Source organism: Mustela lutreola, chromosome 11 (assembly GCF_030435805.1).
Source record: "Mustela lutreola isolate mMusLut2 chromosome 11, mMusLut2.pri, whole genome shotgun sequence".
NCBI lineage: Eukaryota > Metazoa > Chordata > Mammalia > Carnivora > Mustelidae > Mustela > Mustela lutreola.
Window position 1 is genome coordinate 31,089,239 of NC_081300.1, and position 20,022 is coordinate 31,109,260.

The 20,022-nt window shown below is 38.8% G+C and overlaps 2 pseudogenes; one reads left to right on the plus strand and one right to left on the minus strand.

Annotated features, from left to right (window-relative positions):
* Positions 1–2,909: 2,909 nt before the first annotated feature.
* LOC131810941 (cleavage and polyadenylation specificity factor subunit 5-like) lies at positions 2,910–3,671 on the minus strand (annotated as a pseudogene).
* Positions 3,672–18,961: 15,290 nt separating this feature from the next.
* On the plus strand, positions 18,962–19,645 carry LOC131810942 (pyridoxal phosphate phosphatase PHOSPHO2-like; annotated as a pseudogene).
* The last annotated feature ends 377 nt before the right edge of the window (positions 19,646–20,022 follow it).

Genomic DNA, 20,022 nt, shown 5'->3' on the forward strand with positions numbered 1-20,022 from the left:
GAACCCTGAAGGCATGAAAAGTCTTAAAATAAATTATTTGTGCGCAAAAGGAGGCAACATATCCCACGGATTTGACAATTTCAGTTTCTCCATTAAGGGTACAAATAGGAGATGAGGTCACTTAAGCAAAATGCTCCCTGATTTGTTAAAGCCCTTCCTGACTAGAAATTAATAAGTCTGAATTCATTTTTGTGACTCACAAACTAGCTTAGGGTCTAATCTTTCCTTCTTGGTTGGTGGAAGAAGGTAGAATTTACCTGGATGGGTCTGGGGGTATGGTCTGGGAAGTGGCCAGAGGTGGCCTTTAGTCACCCATCATGGAGCCAAGGGAACAGTTTCAAAGCCAGTGGAAGCTGCAGGTGGCAGGAGTGGGGGAAACAAGAAGAGGCGATGACTCATGGCTAGGTGGTAGTGAGTTACCTAGAGGTCTGGTAATTTAACTAGCAGACATTTCCTGAGGCAAAGTAGAGAGTTTTTATTTTTATTTTTATTTATTTATTTATTTAGACAGACAGAGAGCACTAGTACGCAGAGAGGCAGGCAAAGAGAGAGGAAGGGAAGCAGGCTCCCCGCCAAAGCAGAGAGCCCGATGCGGGGCTCAATCCCAGGACCCTGAGATCACGACCTGAGCTGAAGGCAGGGGATTAATCCACTGAGCCACCAGACGCCCAATACGGAGTATTTTTATAAATTGCCTGTATCTCACGCTTTGCCAGTGGTTGGGAAAGAGCTTTTAAGTTTTTCTAGTTATAAGGACATTGAATGAACAAGAGAATGATCTATTTATTGCCTTAGAACCAAATGTTGTTATATTTTGGCTCAGTAAATACCATATGAAAGAGAGAGGATAGTGAGTGTGAAGAGTTTAGACCCTAGGCCAGACTGCTTATGTTCAATTCCTGTCTCTGCCATGGATCAACTAATTAATGTGACCTTGAACAAGTTATTCAGCCTCTCTAGGCCTCAGTTTTCCCATCTGTAAAACAGAAGTAACAATTCTGGGGTGCCGGTGGGGGGGTGGCGCTCAGGCAGTTAAACTTTTCACTCTTGGTTTCTGCTCAGGTCATAATCTCAGGATCCTGGGATGAAGCCCCTTCTGGGGCTCCCTGCTCAGTAGGAGTATAATTCTCCCTCTCCCTCTGCCTCTCCCTCTGCTTACATGCATGCACACACTCTCCAATCTCTCTCTCTAAAATAAATAAATACATCTTTTAAAAAAATAAATAATAATTCCTACTGCACAGGGTAAAGACTAAAGGAAATAATAAAAGCCATCACTGCACCTTGCACAATGCATGGTAGAAAGAGAGTCTTCAGGAATTGTTAACCATTATTACTGGATAGTTAATAGATTATAGTAGCAGAATAACAGAAGCAGGCAAAGTCTTTTCTTGTATTTCTTGTCTAGCTATGTCTAGCTGTTTAAAGAAATGCTAAGGACTGAAGCATCCTAAGGGTTTCTTTTCTAGTTTTATTGAGCTAAAACTGACGTATAATATAACGTTGTATAAGTTTAACATGCACAATGTAATGACTTGATACATGTGTATATTGAGAAATGTTTACCAAAATAAGGTTAGTTAACATACCCTTTATCTTGCATAATTACCATTTTGTTGTTATAGTGAGAACATTAAAACTTTACTCTCACATCATTTTTCAAGTATACAATGTAATATATATTTTTTAAGATTTTATTTATTTATTTGACAGAGAGAGTTCACAGTAGACAGATAGGCAGGCAGAGAGAGAGAGAGAGAGGGAAGCAGGCTCCCTGCTGAGCAGAGATCCCAATGCGGGACTCCATCCCAGGATCCTGAGATCATGACCTGAGCCGAAGGCAGTGGCTTAACCCACTGAGCCACCCAGGCGCCCCAATGTAATATTTTTAACTGTAGTCACAGTGCTGTAAGGGATTTTGAGAACTAGTGCCTTGCTACTCCAAGTATGCTCCACAGACCAGTAGCTTTGGCACCTCCTGTGAGCTTATTAGAAATGCAGAATTTTTAGCCTCACCAGCCAGACCTACTGAAATCAGAATCTGCATTTTAACAAGGGCCCTGGTGATTCTTGTCTTGATTGAACCTTGTAAAGTACCACCTAGAACAATGACACAAATGGGGCTTTTTGGAAGGAAGTCAGGGGGTGGGGGAGGGAGATAGAAAGGAAGAAAAGAAGAGGAAGGAAGGAAGGGGGGTAGGGGGAAAGGGAAAAGGAAAGGAAAGAGAAGTCATACGCTGGTGAGCGCTTTGAGACTCCTGATTGGTCCCAATATATTAGAACAAAACATCAGAGTAAAAGACTAGAATAAGGATGAGATGTAAACAGGCACAGTCAAGACTGCGGTGAGGTTATGATAAGATTTGGTTAAGGTCGATATGAAGCATTGAGACCTAAAGAGGATATAGCTTGCTAGAAAAATTTTTTGGGGGGACGCCTGGGTGGCTCATTTGGTTGGGCGGCTGCCTTCGGCTCGGGTCATGATCCCAGCGTCCTGGGATCGAGGCCCACATCAGGCTCCTTGCTCGGCGGGGAGCCTGCTTCTCCCTCTGCCTCTGCCTGCCATTGTCTGCCTGTGCTGGCTCGCTCTCCCTCTCTCTCTGACAAATAAATAAATAAAATCTTAAAAAAAAATTTTTTTTTTGAAGCCCACTTTCTTTATTGTATTTAAAAAATGTATAAATAGCACAAAAAGTAAATTAAATATTTTCATATTTGGTTACACCACTATCTACTTTTTAAAAATCAACTTTACTATTCAAACAATGGACAGTCGCTAACATTTCAGGGATTGGGAACAAGATAAAACCAAAAATACCTCCAAACTTTTCTTGTACCATATTTACTGTACACTGTGTATAGCTGTGCTCATAGAGACAGCTTCTTTTATTTCTCTACTGCTGAGGAATTCACTTGTATATAAAATTGAACCTGCCCAAAAGCTGAGGGAGACTAGAAGTGATGAGTCCTTACCCTGGGGCATCATCATACAATTCACACAATAGAGCAGCTACCAGCTTATAATATTTAGGGTCTGCGAACAAGGTTTCTTCCGGAAGTTGAACTAAAAACAACTTATTATGTTCTTTAGGTTGTGTAATATGTGCAGAAATGCATGGATATTGAGGAGGTTCAAAATTTGGGCTCTGCCATCTACCAATGTAATCATCAATGATCTTGACAGCCTGGTGTCGCCCCGTGAAGCCCTTTAGTCTTTCAACTTCTTTGCCCAGGTGAAGTTCACCACTTAACTTGGTAAAATAAAGTTGTTCTCATCTGTAGCAGTAATGCTTCATCCAGCAGTCGTCATGCACAATCAGAACTCCTTCTATGACCCTCCTCTTTCCAATTTTATAAAATTCCTCACTCGTGCAATGAAATCTAGCTGCAACAGCTCTATCCTTATAAAGGGAATTTTTTATACCAAAAGTATAATTAGTAAGAAAATGCAAATTGATGATGCAACCCAGGGTGAGGTGTTTGATCAGCTGGATATACTTGTTGCCAAAATTATTGACACCCTCACCTCCTCTGGACCTTTCTCTCTGCTTGGGGCCAGGGAGTCTACAATTGGGAAGCACCATGAACATGCTGGTAATTGCAGTCATTGGTGGTGAGCTAAAAGGGGTAGGCCCAGAAACTTTCCCTGTGCTGGGAGTGTTATTCTGCATTCTGCTCAGCAATAGCCACCTTCATTAATATAAGGGCATCAGTAATGTTTGATTATAGTGGATGCTCATCAAATATTTATTGATTTATTGAAGGACTTTTGCCTGACCCAGTAACCGAGGTCAAAATGTTGAATCAAAAAGCTACTAAATGGGCATAAGCAATACATTTTTTTCGGCTAATCTGAAAGTATTTTTTTTTCCTGATAATCCTTTTTTTTTTTTTTTTTTCAGAGAAACAGTGAAATCTCCATAGTATAGTACATGCTGTTTACTCCTTTTGGCACTTAATGACATTCGTTCGCATTTTTAAAAAATACTTTATTTTTGAATAAGAGAGAGAGTGAACACAAGCAGGGGGATGGTGGACAGAGGGAGAAGCAGGTGGCAGGCAGAAGCAGCAGACATCCTGCTAAGCAAGGAGCTCAACATGGGACTCTATCTTAGGACCCTACCATCATGACCTGAGCCAAAGGCAGCCACTTAACCAACTGAGCCACCCAGGTGTCCCTTGTTTTCATTTTTTTTTTTAAGATTTTATTTATTTATTTGAGAGAGAGAGAGAGACAGAATGAGAGAGCATGAGAGGGGAGGTCAGAGGGAGAAGCAGACTCCCCATGGAGTTGGGAGCCTGACGCGGGACTCCATCCCAGGACTCCAGGATCATGACCCGAGCCAAAGGCAGTTGCCCAACCAACTGAGCCACCCAGATGCCCTTGTTTTCATTTTTTTAAAAATTATTTTTTGTGGTTGTATTTATCTTGTGTCTCCAGGTGGATAGCAAACTCTTAGAAGGTGGGAAAGTTATATTCTTGGTAGTTCCTCAACATCTAGCAAAATACTATAAACATGTATTAAGTTCAGATATTTGTAGAATTAAATAAATATACATCTAAAAGAAAATAATTTTACATTGGTGTGGCTTATGATAGGAGTTTGTATTGATAGGAATAAGGATTTCACTTTACTGAATATTTACTTTTAGGTATTCTGCTAAGTGCTTTCCTTATGAGGTCTTTTAATTCTCTTAACATTATGAAGTAGCTGCCTTCATCCCTTACTTTACAGAGTGGAGCTCAGAAGAGTCAAATGACTTTCTCACGGTCACATTGATAGGCATGTTAAAAGTGAGATTCAGGGCGCCTGGGTGGCTCAGTGGGTTAAGCCGCTGCCTTCAGCTCAGGTCATGATCTCAGAGTCCTGGGATCGAGTCCCACATCGGGCTCTCTGCTCGGCGGGGAGCCTGCTTCCCTCTCTCTCTCTCTGCCAGCCTCTCTACCTACCTGTGATCTCTCTCTGTCAAATAAATAAATAAAATCTTTAAAAAAAAAAAAAAAAAAGTGAGATTCAAAGATATTGGGCACATATACTATTCCTCTTCTTAAATAAGAAGTAGGTGGGATTCTGGGCGCCTGGGTGGCTCAGTGGGTTAAGCCGATGCCTTCAGCTCAGGTCATGATCTCAGGGTCCTGGGATCGAGTCCTGCATCGGGTTCTCTGCTCAGCAGGGAGCCTGCTTCCCTCTCTCTCTCTCTGTCTGCCTCTCTGCCTCCTTGTGATCTCTGCCTGTCAAATAAATAAATAAATAAAATCTTAAAAAAAAAAAAAAGAAGTAGGTGGGATTCTAAGTTTACATTCTCTATTTCCCATGTGGGGAACTCATAGGAAAGACACCACTAGCATTAGACCCTAGCTGAAAAGATCAGAGAAAACTAGAACTCTCTTGGGAGAGCCTGTGAAGACATTTTATTTTCCTCAGGTTTTTTTTTTGTTTTGTTTTTTTGTTTTTTTAATTTGGGTTACATATGACCAGTCCCTATGGGCTTTGGGTGTTTACAAAGCCTTTGAAGCCAAGACACAGCTTCCAAATGACATTACATTAACGTTATAACAAAATGGCCCTATTTCACATTAGCTAGTGAGATCAGGTTGAGGCTCATGCTTTGAACTCTACTTTTTAAAAAATCCTTTCCTGACTCTCTCCCAACTTTGATCTCTTACTCTCTCTCTAGCATGTTCTGGCATTTATTACAGATTTGATATAGACATATACTAGACTTATATCACTAGATACATGGAGAACCCAGATGTCAGCTTTGGTCTAGGTTGGCCTATATTCCTGTTCCACGCCCTACATAAAATACATTGCCCTCCACCAAGATTTTCAAGAGATTAAGGGTAGGTTATGTTATCAAGTCAGTGTCTAGCTCTAGCTTCTTATCTTCTCTGAATTCCAGATTTTCCATCTTGTGTTTTCTCCTGGTTTATTTCCACTATGGCCTCTATCCAAGCCTGGATCTTAGTCTATTTTTCTAATTTTCACAAAAATAGCAGTTTTTTGTTTGTCTTCTGCATTTTGTAGACTTTATGGAAAGTTTAGGGAGAAGAAGGGAGTTGTGTATCCTAGCAAATCAAAATCTTAGAATCAAATATTAGGCTGCTTCTCATCAAAGGTCCTTCTCACACTTCTGTAAGTTGCTGAGCCATTCTCTCTCTTCTTCCTTCTAACTTCTCTCTGCCCCTATCCCAACAAAATCTAGTATCCACCCCTCCCCGCACTTTCTTATGTAAAAAACAAAAAACAAAAAATCCACTCTTATGAATCCATATTTCCAAATTCAGGTCTTGGCCCTTCTTTGCAAAGCTGAACACTCTCTACAGAGCTTTTTAATTACTAGATTCTTTTGGAGAAAGCAGGTACTTCTATTTTCAGTTATTTATTTATTTTTAGTTACTTATTAATACAAACACAAGTTTTCACTCCTTATTTACAGGCAAATTTCCTTAAGTTTAAGGACAGAATTTTTCCTCTTTGCTACTACTAGAGAAAATTTAGAAGTTCGTTTGTTCATACTTGTTTGGCTGAATAGACAGATAAGAAAGACAAGTAGGATTAGATGTGAAGTGGGGAAGGAAACAGAAAGAGAAACTGGATGGTCTCATCCTTTGTTACATGGCTGAGCCTGGAGGCCCTATCTATAAGTGTCCTTCATGTTTGGGTGAGGGTTACCTGTAGCTTAACTCCCTTTCTGCTCAAAATGCTTCTTGCTACCTCTCTTGTTGGATTCCTATCTTTTCAGGTTAGTTTCTGTCATCCTTCCTGTTAAATGTTTCACATTTTAGATATGATTTTCTCTTTTTCTATGAGAAAGTGGAAATCTGAAGATCCAGAATTGGAGGCCAGAGAGTCAGCTGAATCAAAGTGGACTAGAAATTAAGTTTTGAAGTCAGGGGATATAGCTGAGAATTTAAAAATGAAATAAACAAGGAAATGCAAAGTGATAACCTGTGTGGAAAGAAGAGATCAACATTATGGGCTCCAATCCATTTTTAGAGCTATTGTTTTTCATAGGTTTGTTTTGCTTTGTTTTTGGTTATGAGCTGGACAAAAGGTATTTATGTTCTAGCTGAGAGAGTACAGGGTAGGATAAGTATTGGTCACCCTTTATTTTGAAGAATATAGATGAAAAAATGTTTATTAAAAGCAAACTATGGGGGTGCCTGGATGGCTCAGTCATTTAAGCCACTGCCTTCAACTCGGTTCCTATTCTCAGGGTCCTGGGATTGAGCCCCGAATCTGGCTCTCTGCTTAGCGGGAAGCCTGCTTCCCTGACTCTCTCTCTGCCTGCCTCTCTGCCTACTTGTGTTCTATCTCTCTGTCAAATAAATAAATAAAATCTTAAAAAAAAAAAAAAGCAAAGAAAAAAGCAAACCGTGTCCTAGAAGTTATGTCAGATTTTTACTCTTTTTAACACAAAAAATATACATACTTATTTAAAAAGTTTAAACAGATCATATAAATTATATGTGCATGCACATGCACACACACATACACAACAGAAATATGAAGCAAAAAGTTCTTCATCTAAGTACCCTTCTTCTATCCCAATCAGTTTCCCTTATGCAGAGCCTCCACTGTGAACAACAATGTTACTATTTCTAAGACTCAGGATATTCCATTTGTTTGATGCTAGAAGGGATACATTTTTCTTTTCTGATGACTGGAGGGGGACTTGTCTTGTTCTTTCATGAAATAATCTTCTCAAAGTTTCCTTTACTCATGACTTGTGTTTTCAGACAACAAATGTACTCAAATTCACATCTTTGGGCAGTCCTTAATATATGAAAATTGTGCATGGTCTTCTGTGCTATTTTGTTTGTTGTGACATTGCAGGTTCTATATGGGTGGAACCAGGCTATTTCATGCCGTGCTGTTTACAAAGGGAAATACTGGGATCATGGGAAGCTGTTTTACAGGTCAACCAAGCCATAGCATATAAGCGCTACTCTACTGATGTCTTATTATGAGCTACTGACATAGAATAAAAGAAGTGATTCTTTTAATGAAGATGAAATGCATGGTTCATTGAAGGAAGCAGAAATGTCACTTGCTACTTTCAAAACTGGACCATTTGGTTGAACATTTGTGTTGCTTTATTTGCTGCTTATAAAAAGATTTAGATAGGTCTTGCAAAGTCCTTACTGAATTTGGGGGTGTCACTATAGAAGAAGAAAGTTAAACAAGCAAACAAAAAGCAAAATAAAACTTAAGAGACAAATTTATATCTAGAAGTCTTTGTGATTTCAAGAATGGTCAAGCAGGTAACATAGTTGGTGGGGGAAGCAAGTAAACCTGGACTAAGAGACAAAGAAGAGCTAATTGTGCAGAACCCCAAGCCATAAAACTGTTATTCAATCTCTACAGTCTTCATGTACTACTCCCTGCTTTCCGCCAAGTGGTTTGTTAATGCCTAATTGGAAGCTTTGGATTTCAGTATTTCTTATAAGCAATCAAGAAACTGTGGATAACATAATAAAAGAAATTAATTTATATCATATGAGTGAATTAAGTTTACTAGATGCTAAGCTTCTTTTTTTTTTTTTTTTAAGATTTTATTTTATTTATCTGACAGGGAGAGATAGATCACAAGTAGGCAGAGCAGCAGGCAGAGAGAGAGGGGGAAACAGTCTCCCCACTGAGCAGATAGCCCAATGTGGAGCTCAGTCCCAGGACCCTGAGATCATGACCTGAGCTGAAGGCAGAGGCTTTAACTCACTGAGCCACACAGGCACCCCTAGATGCTAAGCTTCTTGAGTAAGGACTTTGGGCTTTATTTATTCTTTTTTTTTTTTTTTTTTTTTTTTAATTCACGTCACACTTAGCACAGTGATCGGCCCCAGATAGACAATAACATAAAGAAGACTGACTGACCATTTGATTAATATGGATTGAGAACTACTCAAAAGTAAGCAAATTCACATTAATCTGAGATTGTTTAGGTGGGTGCTATATGAAGTCTGTGGAAAGAGCCAAATGACCATTCAAACACTTCTTTCATCTAAAGAGTATACTAGTCAATCTAAATATTATGAGAAACTGTGTAATAGGAGGAAACAATCATAAAATGACCCTTTTCCAATTGCTTCAGAGACAAGCAAATTAACACTTTGTCACAGAGCCATTTATTTTAATTGTTCTCTCCTAGGTAATATCAAAAAGTCAACATGGGTAGAGGAAACAGAAAAAAACAAAACAAAACAATTTGTTCCTCATTAAATGTTAGAAAAGTCCAAGATAAACCTATTTAAAATTGATCTGATAAGCCCTGAGAACCGTGATGCACTGATGTGTTTTCCTCGGCTAATGGTCTTCAGCTAATATTTATCCATTGCTTTGAGTAACCATTAATCTCTTGTGTTGAGAAACTCCACAAATGCAATTTCTAGGGCATTTAACCTTTCCATGTCTGCTGTCTCTTGAGTTTGGGTGACTCAGTTGTGGTGTATACTCAATTTCATTTAGTTTTCTTGGGTCCCAAGATAATAGCACCAATTTCATTTAAAATGAGTCTTTCTTCTTCTACAACACAGCGATATGTTCCTGAGGTGTAGTGAGGCTAAATTTATTTTGCCTTCCCATACTTACATTCTTATCCATTACTACCTTTTCTTCCCTGCAATGCATTCCCTGCTATTTTCTCCTCTGTAATTTGACATCAGGAATGGCCATACAGGAAACAGCTGAGCAGTGTAAATGCCTTTCTAGTGATCTCAAAGCTTCACCACAAGCTTAATAATATTAATGTCCTTGGTTCAATCTTTAGTTGTTGTATTTTTACTTTTAATTTTTTTAGTTTATTGCTGTTGAAGAATTCTCATCAGCTTAAATGTGCAGCCAACTTAAGTTCACTTTTTCACCTGAGGATGTCCGTGCCGCCCTTTCCCTCCTCCCTCTCCTCTTCCCTTCCTCCAGTTACCCTAGTCTGGGTCTGACAAGGAAAGCTCCTGAAAAAATGACCACGGCTCTGAACAAAGCCTGTTGTTGCAGGTAATTGTTGAAATATCAAGGGTATTGCGTCCTCCATTACTTAAGCTCTCATTTGTGGTTTTCATGGTTTTGAGGAATGTTTATGGCTGACAGTCCCTTCTTTACAGCTCTATCCTTCAAGCTCCGGCTGATACTGCTGAGAATGACCGCTTGAGTGACTGATAAAATGTCAAGATGCCATTATTTCCAAGAGAGTGTTTGGGAGCAATAAGATCTGTTTCAATTTATCTCATCCACCTGAATTTAAGTCTTCAGGTTTAACTTTGTTGGCGGCTACAACCAAATTGTCTCTGGGTTTTTGAGAGAACAGCCATCATGGAATGCAGAGAGGGTTATAATGATGGTCACGCCATGACATTTGTGTTGTATTTCACTGTGCACATTGGTGCAATATTTTGGACTTAATTAATACTCTCCAGGAACCTCAGTTTATGGATAGCAATAACCATATTTTAGATCATGTGAAATACTGCAACAAAAATTCAATTCATAAGGCAGATGGCAAAGCCTGGTTTGAAGAACAACAAAACAGGAAGATTTACAGTGAGTTTCAGAACTCTTCAACTGGAATCCAGCCGCTGCCAAAGCTCTGTTATTTCACTGGAGGGTAACAATCTGTGAGGGTCATTAGTGTCCTCATAAAAACTGAGATTAAAAAGTAGTCAAATGAAATGAATAAATAGTTCAGGCTTTTTCTCTGCAATAGAAGTGGAGTTGTTTAAAAAGCAAGGTTTACAAATGTTTAAAAAAATCATTCTGTAGTCATTTGTTTTCAACCTGGAATTTACTGAAGTAATAATTTTTAATGGAATGAGAAGGATCTTGTTATAGTCTTAAGTAAGCAGCATATAAGAAAACATTTCAGAAGCAGGCATCTTTTCTCTCTGTCTCTTTCCTTCAGACCTAAGAACTCAATGTGGAAGCAGTTACGATGGAGAAGAAATGCTAATGAACAGAATGTCAATAACCCAACTGCCTAGTTGCCTTGGTGTTTCTGATTTTGGCACTGCCACAAGCACCATAAAAAATAAAGTATGGTTCATATAGGTTTTAATCAGATGAAGCACAAAGTTCATAAATAGTTTAGATTCCTTTTAAGTTTTCTGAGACAAGCTAAGGAAGACTACTGAGGTAGAGATTTGACCACCCACAGACTCAGCAAGCACTTTGCCACTGCCTAAGGGCTAAAGAACATGGTACAGTGAAATACATTTTTAGAAATTATTGCAGTAAGTGAAAGCCAGGAAACACCATAGGATTTTAATTATTTCAGGATGGACTTCTATGATTGCTTTTGTGTGTGTGTGTGTGTGTGTGTGTGCGTGCGCACATGGAATTTGGAGCAGTTATTCACATTAATATTTTTTCTATTCTAAAAATCACAATTCTGTTTAGTTGTAATAAAATTTAGTGGAAGGGGAGGTGAAAGTGGGATAGAGCAATGATTTAAATTTCTACTTTCGGAGGCCAGAGATTTTGGATGAATCTGAAAAGTATAGTTATTAAGTAGTTATACATAAGACAACCAGAAATTTCTTAGGCAAGCACCTGTTGCATCTCATCAACTCTATTGTGGACCATTATACTTTTAACCACTACCCCTGACCAACTGGCCAAGGCAATACAAGTACCTTTTGGAGAGTCAGATATTCAGATGTTATTCCTATAAAACTGCCATTTGAATGTGTGTACCCTAGACCAGAGCGCCCCCTTGATGTGTACCTTGCCAACACTGAAATACCGTGAATGTGATATAGGTGTGCCAAGATATTGATCCCACAGCCTTCTTGGTGGTCAGCTAGCCTGAGGTGCCCCCAGATGATTGCCTTTAGCTATGATTGGCCTTTACAGATAATCCCATTGTTTCATAAAAATGTGTTCACTTTTGATGTCATCACATATACATAGTTGGCAAGTGCTACTCTAGACCTCAGTTTCTTATGAAATGAGAGGGATTGGACAAATTCATTCCCATGGTCCATTCCATCCCTATAATTCTGTGAGCATATATCAGCCTGCAGTTAAAATACCCAGAACTCCCTGTTCCTTTAGCCGTAGTTCCCTCAGCCACAGAGGCTCATAAAAATTGAATTAAAAAACATGGAAAAATGTGGTAGAGTATATTTCATGTGCTGGAAATCTGCTACCTGATTTTTATTATACTCTGTGCACAAGAGGCAATCCTTGTTTTTGTGGTTGCAAAGGAGCCCAAGGAACTATAACATGAGCTATTATTTAAAAGTACTGTTATATTAAAAGACCTGTGACATACCTCTGTGATCCATCCAGTCCTCTGCCTCTTCTATCTGATTTGTTGTTTTTGGCCATCCCGAGTGGTTAGCTAGATGAGCTCCCAAATTCTATGCAGAGAAGGACCTGGAAGGAGAAAAAATAAGTATTTGCCCATTTCATTTGTCACTCTGGTGAGCACATGAGGAAAAAGAGGAAGACAATGGAACTGGCTGACCCCTACATGGTCAATAGCAGTCTCTTTCTAAGATATCAAATTTAATTATTTGTTGAAACAATGTAATAATTTTCTTCTAGATTCAGTCCAATGGAGAAAAGCATTTCTCAATTACTGTGTTCCTGAGTGTATCTTTTTCTAGGGTAAATGACATAATACTTATGAAAGGCCTTTACAAACCATATAACACATTACAGACATAAGACTTCATGATTATTATCATTTAGTTAATTAGAACATAAATATAATAAAATACTATATTAATTTGTTCAATATTTTTCCTCATTTTGCCATCATGCCAAATTCCTTTACACGTTATTTTGTAATTATGTTTTTAAACTTTTTAAAAAAGATTTTGTTTATCTATTTGAGAGAGAGAAAGGGAGAGAGAGAGGGCTTGCACACACAAGCAGCAGGAGGGGCAAGGGGTCAAGCAGACTCCCTGCTGAGCACGGAGCCTGACTGCCTTAGGGATTGATTCCAGGACCCTGAGATCATGACCTAAGTGGAAATCAAGAGTAGGCTGCTTAACCTGAGCCACCCAGGCGCCACATTGTTTTTTAATTATTTCATGTGTCTTTGTTTATAAATATAGTAAAGGCAAGGGCAAATTCAGACTCTTACAGACTGCCTGGTCAAGTATTTCTGACTATGTTCTTCTTGCATGCATAAGACTTCTCTTATAAGTGTGTTCACTGCCCTTCTAACTCACAATGATACATTTAACTGAGAAAACAAGATCAATGTATATGAAATCACATTAGAAAACATGAGAAATAATTGATAAAGTTCTAAAGTATCCTGAACATTTCATGTCATGGAAACCTGAGAAGACATGATGACTTAGAAAGAGCTGTGAACTTGGGGGATGGATCAAGGGAGATCATTCTTCAGTTGGTGCTTTAGCATGGCACAGAAGGCTCCCTAAAATCTATGCCCATCTTCAGTCTTCTAGCCTTCTAAAATTTCTGGTTTACATCTGGTAATACTGAAATACCTATAGTTTCCCAGAAGGGCCATTTCGCCTTTCACTTCTGGGAAATTTGTTTATGCATGTGATCCCTTTTACAGGGAACATCCTTCCTTTTCTCTCCATGCGGAGCTCACTTATTTCCTAACTCCTTCCCCTCCTGCCACCCTTTCTTACTGTTTCCATGAAGTTCCACAACTACTGAGCCTCATCTTGTCTATATCGGTCACCCCCTTCAGTCAGTAATTTCTTTCAGGTTGGGCACTGTATTGTACTCATTTTTTCTTGGTAGAGAGAAAGCACTCAATAAATATTTTGGAATGAATGAATCCGTGAATGAAGAATATGTATTCTATATGCTATAATAGTGGAAACTCACAGAATATAGATATGGAAAAATTATTATGAGACTAGAATGAAGATAGTGGTTAGTGTTGGCTAGAGGACTTGAGTCAGTTAAATTCTGATGAATGAGTGAGATTTTAAAAGGCAAAAATAGGGAGGAATAGAAATCTAAGCAGTTGAAACAGAAATGAAAGCAAGCATATTTAGGGAATTTGATTTATTCTGAATCATCCCCAAACTCAGTGGTTTAAAAAATAGTTTATTGTTTTCTATCATGGTTCTGTGGGTTAACCAGGCTCTCTCAAGGAGTTTTGGTGGGGTATCTAAGTCAGTTCTCTTTAGAGAATAGCTGGGGCCAGATCATCTGAAGGCTCAACTGAATTGGCGATTCAAATGGGTGGCATTTCACTCACATGTCTGGAGCCTCAATACCTTTCAAGTGCCTATCAGAGTAGAACAGACTTCTTATACAGGCTGCGAAAGGCAAGCGTTGGAAGATGCCATTCCAGTTAAGGATTATGCCAGGAGGGGTCACATCACTTTGCCCTATTCAATCAACCTAAATTGCCATAGGGTCCCTCCAGATTCAAGGGGGTGGAGAAATAGACACCCCCTCTCATTGGGGAGGGGCAAGATCATGCTACAGGAGAAAATAGGGATAGGAGATACTGCTGCACCCTCTTGGAAAATACTCAACCAGAGGCATTTTTTTTCTGAGAATAGTAAGGGGTACGTGTAGGTCACAGAAAGGGGAATATAGGCTCTTACATAGGAAGGAAAGTTAGCCGGAGCCCAGAGAGCTTTGCATGCACAATCTCATTAAAGTTTTAATAAAAGGTGTGCCATTCTACAGTAGGCAGTTCATGCGGTTTTTCATTCTGCTGGAGTAGTTGCTCTCTTTCAACCTCTTGAAACTTTTTGTTTTAATATGGGTTTGTTCTACATTGACCTATTTTGCTGAAATTGTGTACCTTATGATAGGATATCAATATGTCTCTTTATTTTTTATTTTTAACACAGTCATTCATCTTGAGACAAAATGGAAGCTGAGCAAACTTATCAAATAGTGATATCTTCTGTATATTTGATATTTTTCAGTGAAATTTAGTACACATATAGGGGTTGTAGAAATAACAGATTGCATTGGGGGATGGCTACAGTTCATGGAACTGCTAGGGTAGCTGACTCTGAAAACCTTCCAAAAAATTGTTTGCGGTAATTGATGCCCTGGGAGAAGCTAATGTACTGGCAGAGGGAATAGAAATTTAAGAAAACTATGTAGTGATTTGGTTGATGACATAGCCAGACTATATAAATTTAGACACAACTGCCGTTTTAGTAAAAACAGGTTTTGGGTTTGTTTCCCCCCCCCCCCCCCGCCAAAGTTTCTAAATAATTTTATCTCTACTTCAGGGTACATAGATAGGTATAGCTTCTGGGTCCAAGAAATCTTAGGAAGGGTTTCAAAAAGCCCGAGCACTGTAAGTAACAGCCCATCTGTCCCCTAATTTTAGAGGATTTTTTAAAAAAAAGAAACATCTCTTTGATTTTTATGCCCACCTCTAAACTGTAATACCAATGATTCAGCAGGCTATCCTGGTAGATGATAAACAAATGTTACCTGCCCATTTCCTGTTCTATTGTCTCGTGTATCCACACAAGTAATGGTAGAACCACAGAAAATGCTATCCCTATGTTGAACTTTAGTGCTGTGTCAATGAGCACAATGACTTTCTAGGAAATAGTCCTATGAAAATCATTAATGCTTCCATAATGTGAAAAAAATTTTTTTAAAGATGTTCACTGCTTGAGAGTGTTTTTCTGTGAGGACTCTGCTCTTAGAAGAATCAATTTCTCCTGTGCACATGGCTTAGGTTTTATCTTCCAAACATTAAGTGATGTGACTGCTAGCTTCCCTTTTTCATTGTAGTTCTCTTGGAAGCTTGGAGACAAATTTGTGTTCATTTCCAGTAAGTGCATTGTATTAACTATGTGTACTTTTTGAATTCTACTTTAAATCCATCTAGGAACAACCAGGTACAAAACAAATAATCAATCACATTGTGAATTTATCTCAAGTTGATTGAACCAGGATTCATTTGCCATAATAGTTTTTAACCCTACATGTGGATGTCAAACTCACAGTCTTGGAAATTAGGAAGTTGCAATCCCCCTCCTTGATTCATGTAAGTTCATTCAACTTACAAGTGAAACAAAATAGAAATGTTTGGTTAGCCTTCACCCTAATAATGTGTGATGATGGTGATGGTTTAGGAAAATAGCCATTGTTTGAATAATTGTATGGGAATGTAATTAGAGTTTCTGGCTTCTCCACATGGGTACTTTACTGCCAAACTGACTTCAGTTTGGTAAATATTATAGAAAGCTGAATTCTAGCAGGGGCTCTGAATTACTTTTCTGTTCATTGACAGAATGTCTACACTAACCGCATGTTTTTTATGGATTGTCTCACATATCTCCCCTGCTGAGGCTGTCAGGGAAATCTGTGAGATGCAAGACCAAGAATGGGATCTTCTGCTAAATATGTGCCAAAAGAAGCAGGGGGAGTTTTGATGGCACATATATTTAATTTTTGCTCCATTAACAGAGGTAAGTGAGGAAAAAGTCTAGATTAAAGAGAACAGACCCTCTAAATAAAATAGCCAAACATGGATACCAAAATATAGTACTCATTCCCGAGTTGTTTAACCTATGGTTTTATGCACATTGTAAAAACAACAAATAACAATTTATGATGGAAATAAAGCACATTTGTGGTTCACTACCACCCAAACAGTGATGACACTGACTCTCAATCTCTTTGACTTTGGATTCAGAATATAGTGACAAATGCTACCCCGCTGTCTGTCAGAAATAAATTTCTGGATTAAATCAACCGGGCTTCAACTCAATCTAGATAAAATTGCGGCAATGTTGACAGCATAAGGGCATGACTCTGAGGAACTCATCTGAAATGCATCCTTATCAAAGACGCAGGCAGTAACCTCTCAGAGAACCCAGAAAATCCAAGAGAGTCTGGGTTAGTTTTCTGGATGAGCAAGTGAATACATCCCCCTCTCCATCTTAATCCTGTGTTCCATAATAGGGAACATGCACTGTTTCTCTGTGGAAATCCCTTGTGTGTGGGACATGAGTAAAACTTAGACTCGATTAATTACTCAAACAATGACTAAGCTGTAAGTGTCTATCAGGACATAATAGACATCTCAGTGGCCAATACAAACACATTTAAGACACTGTTCTTCCCTTTGATCTGCTTAACATCTACTTGGGAAGATGAGCTATAGACATAAGATAGAAGCAAATTAAAATAGTATTGGGAGGAAGTCTTATGGAAATTTAAAAACAGGAGAGGAAAAACCTGGCAAGGCAATTTGAGTTATGCCTCACAAAAGAGAAAGTGGGTTTTTCTACACCCCTGCCATCTTGCCCTTGGTTCACTGATGCTGAGGGATTACTTACCTCCACACTTCTTGCGAAATAAGCACTAAATTGTACCCTTAAAATCTGAGCCACTTTTAGTTGGGCATTCTGTTATTTGCAGATGAAAGTGTCCTCCCTTGAATACCAGCTATTCTAGATTTAATCTCATGAGAGTTTTGATGTATTCTGGCTTATGTAGAGTCATCTAAACATTCCCTTGGGATGTTGCCATTTTTTAAATACTTTGTTCTTTGACTCAGAGTGTATATTTACTAATTCATAAAATACTCTTTTATTGAATTATCTTCTGTGAGATAAGCCCCATGCTGGGCACTGGAAATTTAAAGATTAATGAGATGTCCTTCCCTTCACAGAGCTCACAAGCTACTGGGTGCGGGGAGGGGTGAGAGGAGACACAGAAGAAACTTATTTTAATGAATTGTGCTAAGTCCTGACATAAATATAAGGTGCTCTGAGGATTAAAAGAGAAAGAAATGGAATGGAAGGGAAATAGTGAGAATGGTTTCCCGAGAGAAAGTTTCTCCAGCGTATATTAGGAAGTCTTTTTAATGATGAGAATTGTAGACACCATGGCAGAATGGAGCCATGATTTGACAGCATCCTTTCCTCTGTTCTACAAATAATGTTTTGTGCAGGGCATATGGAAATATTATCCTTCAACAAAGAGAGAAAGAACCTTCGGAGATGAGGAGAACCTTGAATACAAAGTTATGAGGTATAAGGATTTGGTCCCATCTCTTCCATTCACTTACTCTGTGATGGTGGTGGTTACTTCTGTTCTTAGGCTCTTCTTCTCTCACTTTTTTTTTTTTTAAAGATTTTATTTATTTATGTGGAAGAGAGAGAGAGAGAGAAAGAGAGAGCGTGAGCAGGAGGAGTGGTAGAGGAAGAAGCAGATTCCCTGTTGATCAGGGAGCCAGATGTGGGGCTCAATCCCAGAACCCTGGGATCATGACCTGAGCTGAAGGCAGATGCTTAACCCACTGAGCCACCCAGGTGCCCCTTCTTCCCTCACTTCTAAAGAGAAAACCATTAAGACAGCACTCAGGTGCAGGTGGGAAACTGGCCTGAAGGAAAGGAGGGGATGCCAAAAAGGTGTTCCTAGTGACAGAAAGAGGTTCAACTGGGTATGAGTATGAGCATGAAAACTGCAAGGAGAATAAGCCAATTAAAATAATAAGAGAAAAGGCGAACAGAGTTTGCCACATGCTGTGTATTTACCTAGACTCTTGACTTATATTAACAAATTTTGGCTTCACAATAATCTTTTGTGGTAGATGCCATTCATATCTCAGATGGGAAACTGAGACCCAGGGATATTAAATATCTTACCCCAAGTCACACAGTAAGTATTTTAACCTAAGCATATGGGCTGCATTGTAACCTAAGTATTTGTAACACTTTTATGCACTATGAGCTCTGGTTCACTAATACCATGAAGGAAGTAAGACTGTGAATGAGACAAAGATAAATCTCCATTACAAAATTAAAGATAGCAGAGTGAGGCAGACACTGTTTTGATGTTCTTGAACATCTAGCTTCATTTGTAATCTGTAAGCAACCTGAAGATCAAGGTAAAGTAAATACATACAAAAGTAACATGTTTAGGCTGATGAATATAATTTGGTTACATGAAGGAAAGCAATGACTTCATTTTGGATCTCATTCTACTCTATCTTCTAAGGGTAAGGAAATAGTCCAGGTGATGAAGGAAGAAACTGGCTGGTGTTTAAAACTGAAGATTGTCATGACTGTTTAACTTAAACCCTATTCTGAAGTAAAAATAATTGTCTTGGAAATACTAAGTTGAGGTAACCCACATTTGCTTATGGAACCATGAAAATTTTGCTCGTTTTTGACTTTGACAATACAATCATAGATGATAATAGTGACACCTGGATTGTATAGTGTGCTCCAGAGAAAAAGCTTCCTATTGAACTATAAGATTCTTATGAAAAAGGATTTTGGACAGAATTTATGGGCAGAGTCTTTAAGTATTTGGGAGATGAAGGTGTAAGAGAAGATGAAATGAAAAGAGCAGTGACATCAATGCCTTTCACTCTAGGGATGGTGGAGCTTTTGAACTTTATAAGAAAGAACAAGGATAAATTTGACTGCATCATTATTTCAGATTCAAATTCAGTCTTCATAGATTGGGTTTTAGAAGCTACCAGTTTTCATGATGTGTTTGATAAAGTGTTTACAAATCCAGCAGCTTTTGATAGCGATGGTCATCTCACTGTGGAAAGTTACCATGCCCATTCTTGCAACGGGTGCCCCCAAAATCTTTGCAAAAATGTAGCTTTGGTAGAGTTTGTAGATAAACAGCTACAACAAGGAGTGAATTATACACAAATTGTTTATATAGGTGACGGTGGAAACGATGTCTGTCCTGAATGGTAACCTGAATTAAGGTATCAGCAGGGGGATAGAGAGAAGTGGATGGGTTTGAGTTACAGAGGAAGGAAAAGCAATAGCAGTTACAGAGGAAGGATTTGGTGGCTGGTGAGGTGGGAGGAGGAGAAAAGGAGAAAAAGAAGAAAAATTAGGGATCACTATCAGGTTTCTGATTCCGGTAAGTGGACACATGGTCTTATGTTTCACAGAGATAAAGAACACAAAAGAGGTATGCGTTTGGGGAAGTGGAATAATGAGTTCATTTTCATACTGAATTTGAGGTACCTCTAAGATGTTCAAATGGAGGTGTTCACTATTTGATTCTGGAGCTCAGGACAGCTGAGCGAAGCTGGAGATGGCGAAAATCATCAGCACACAGGAAC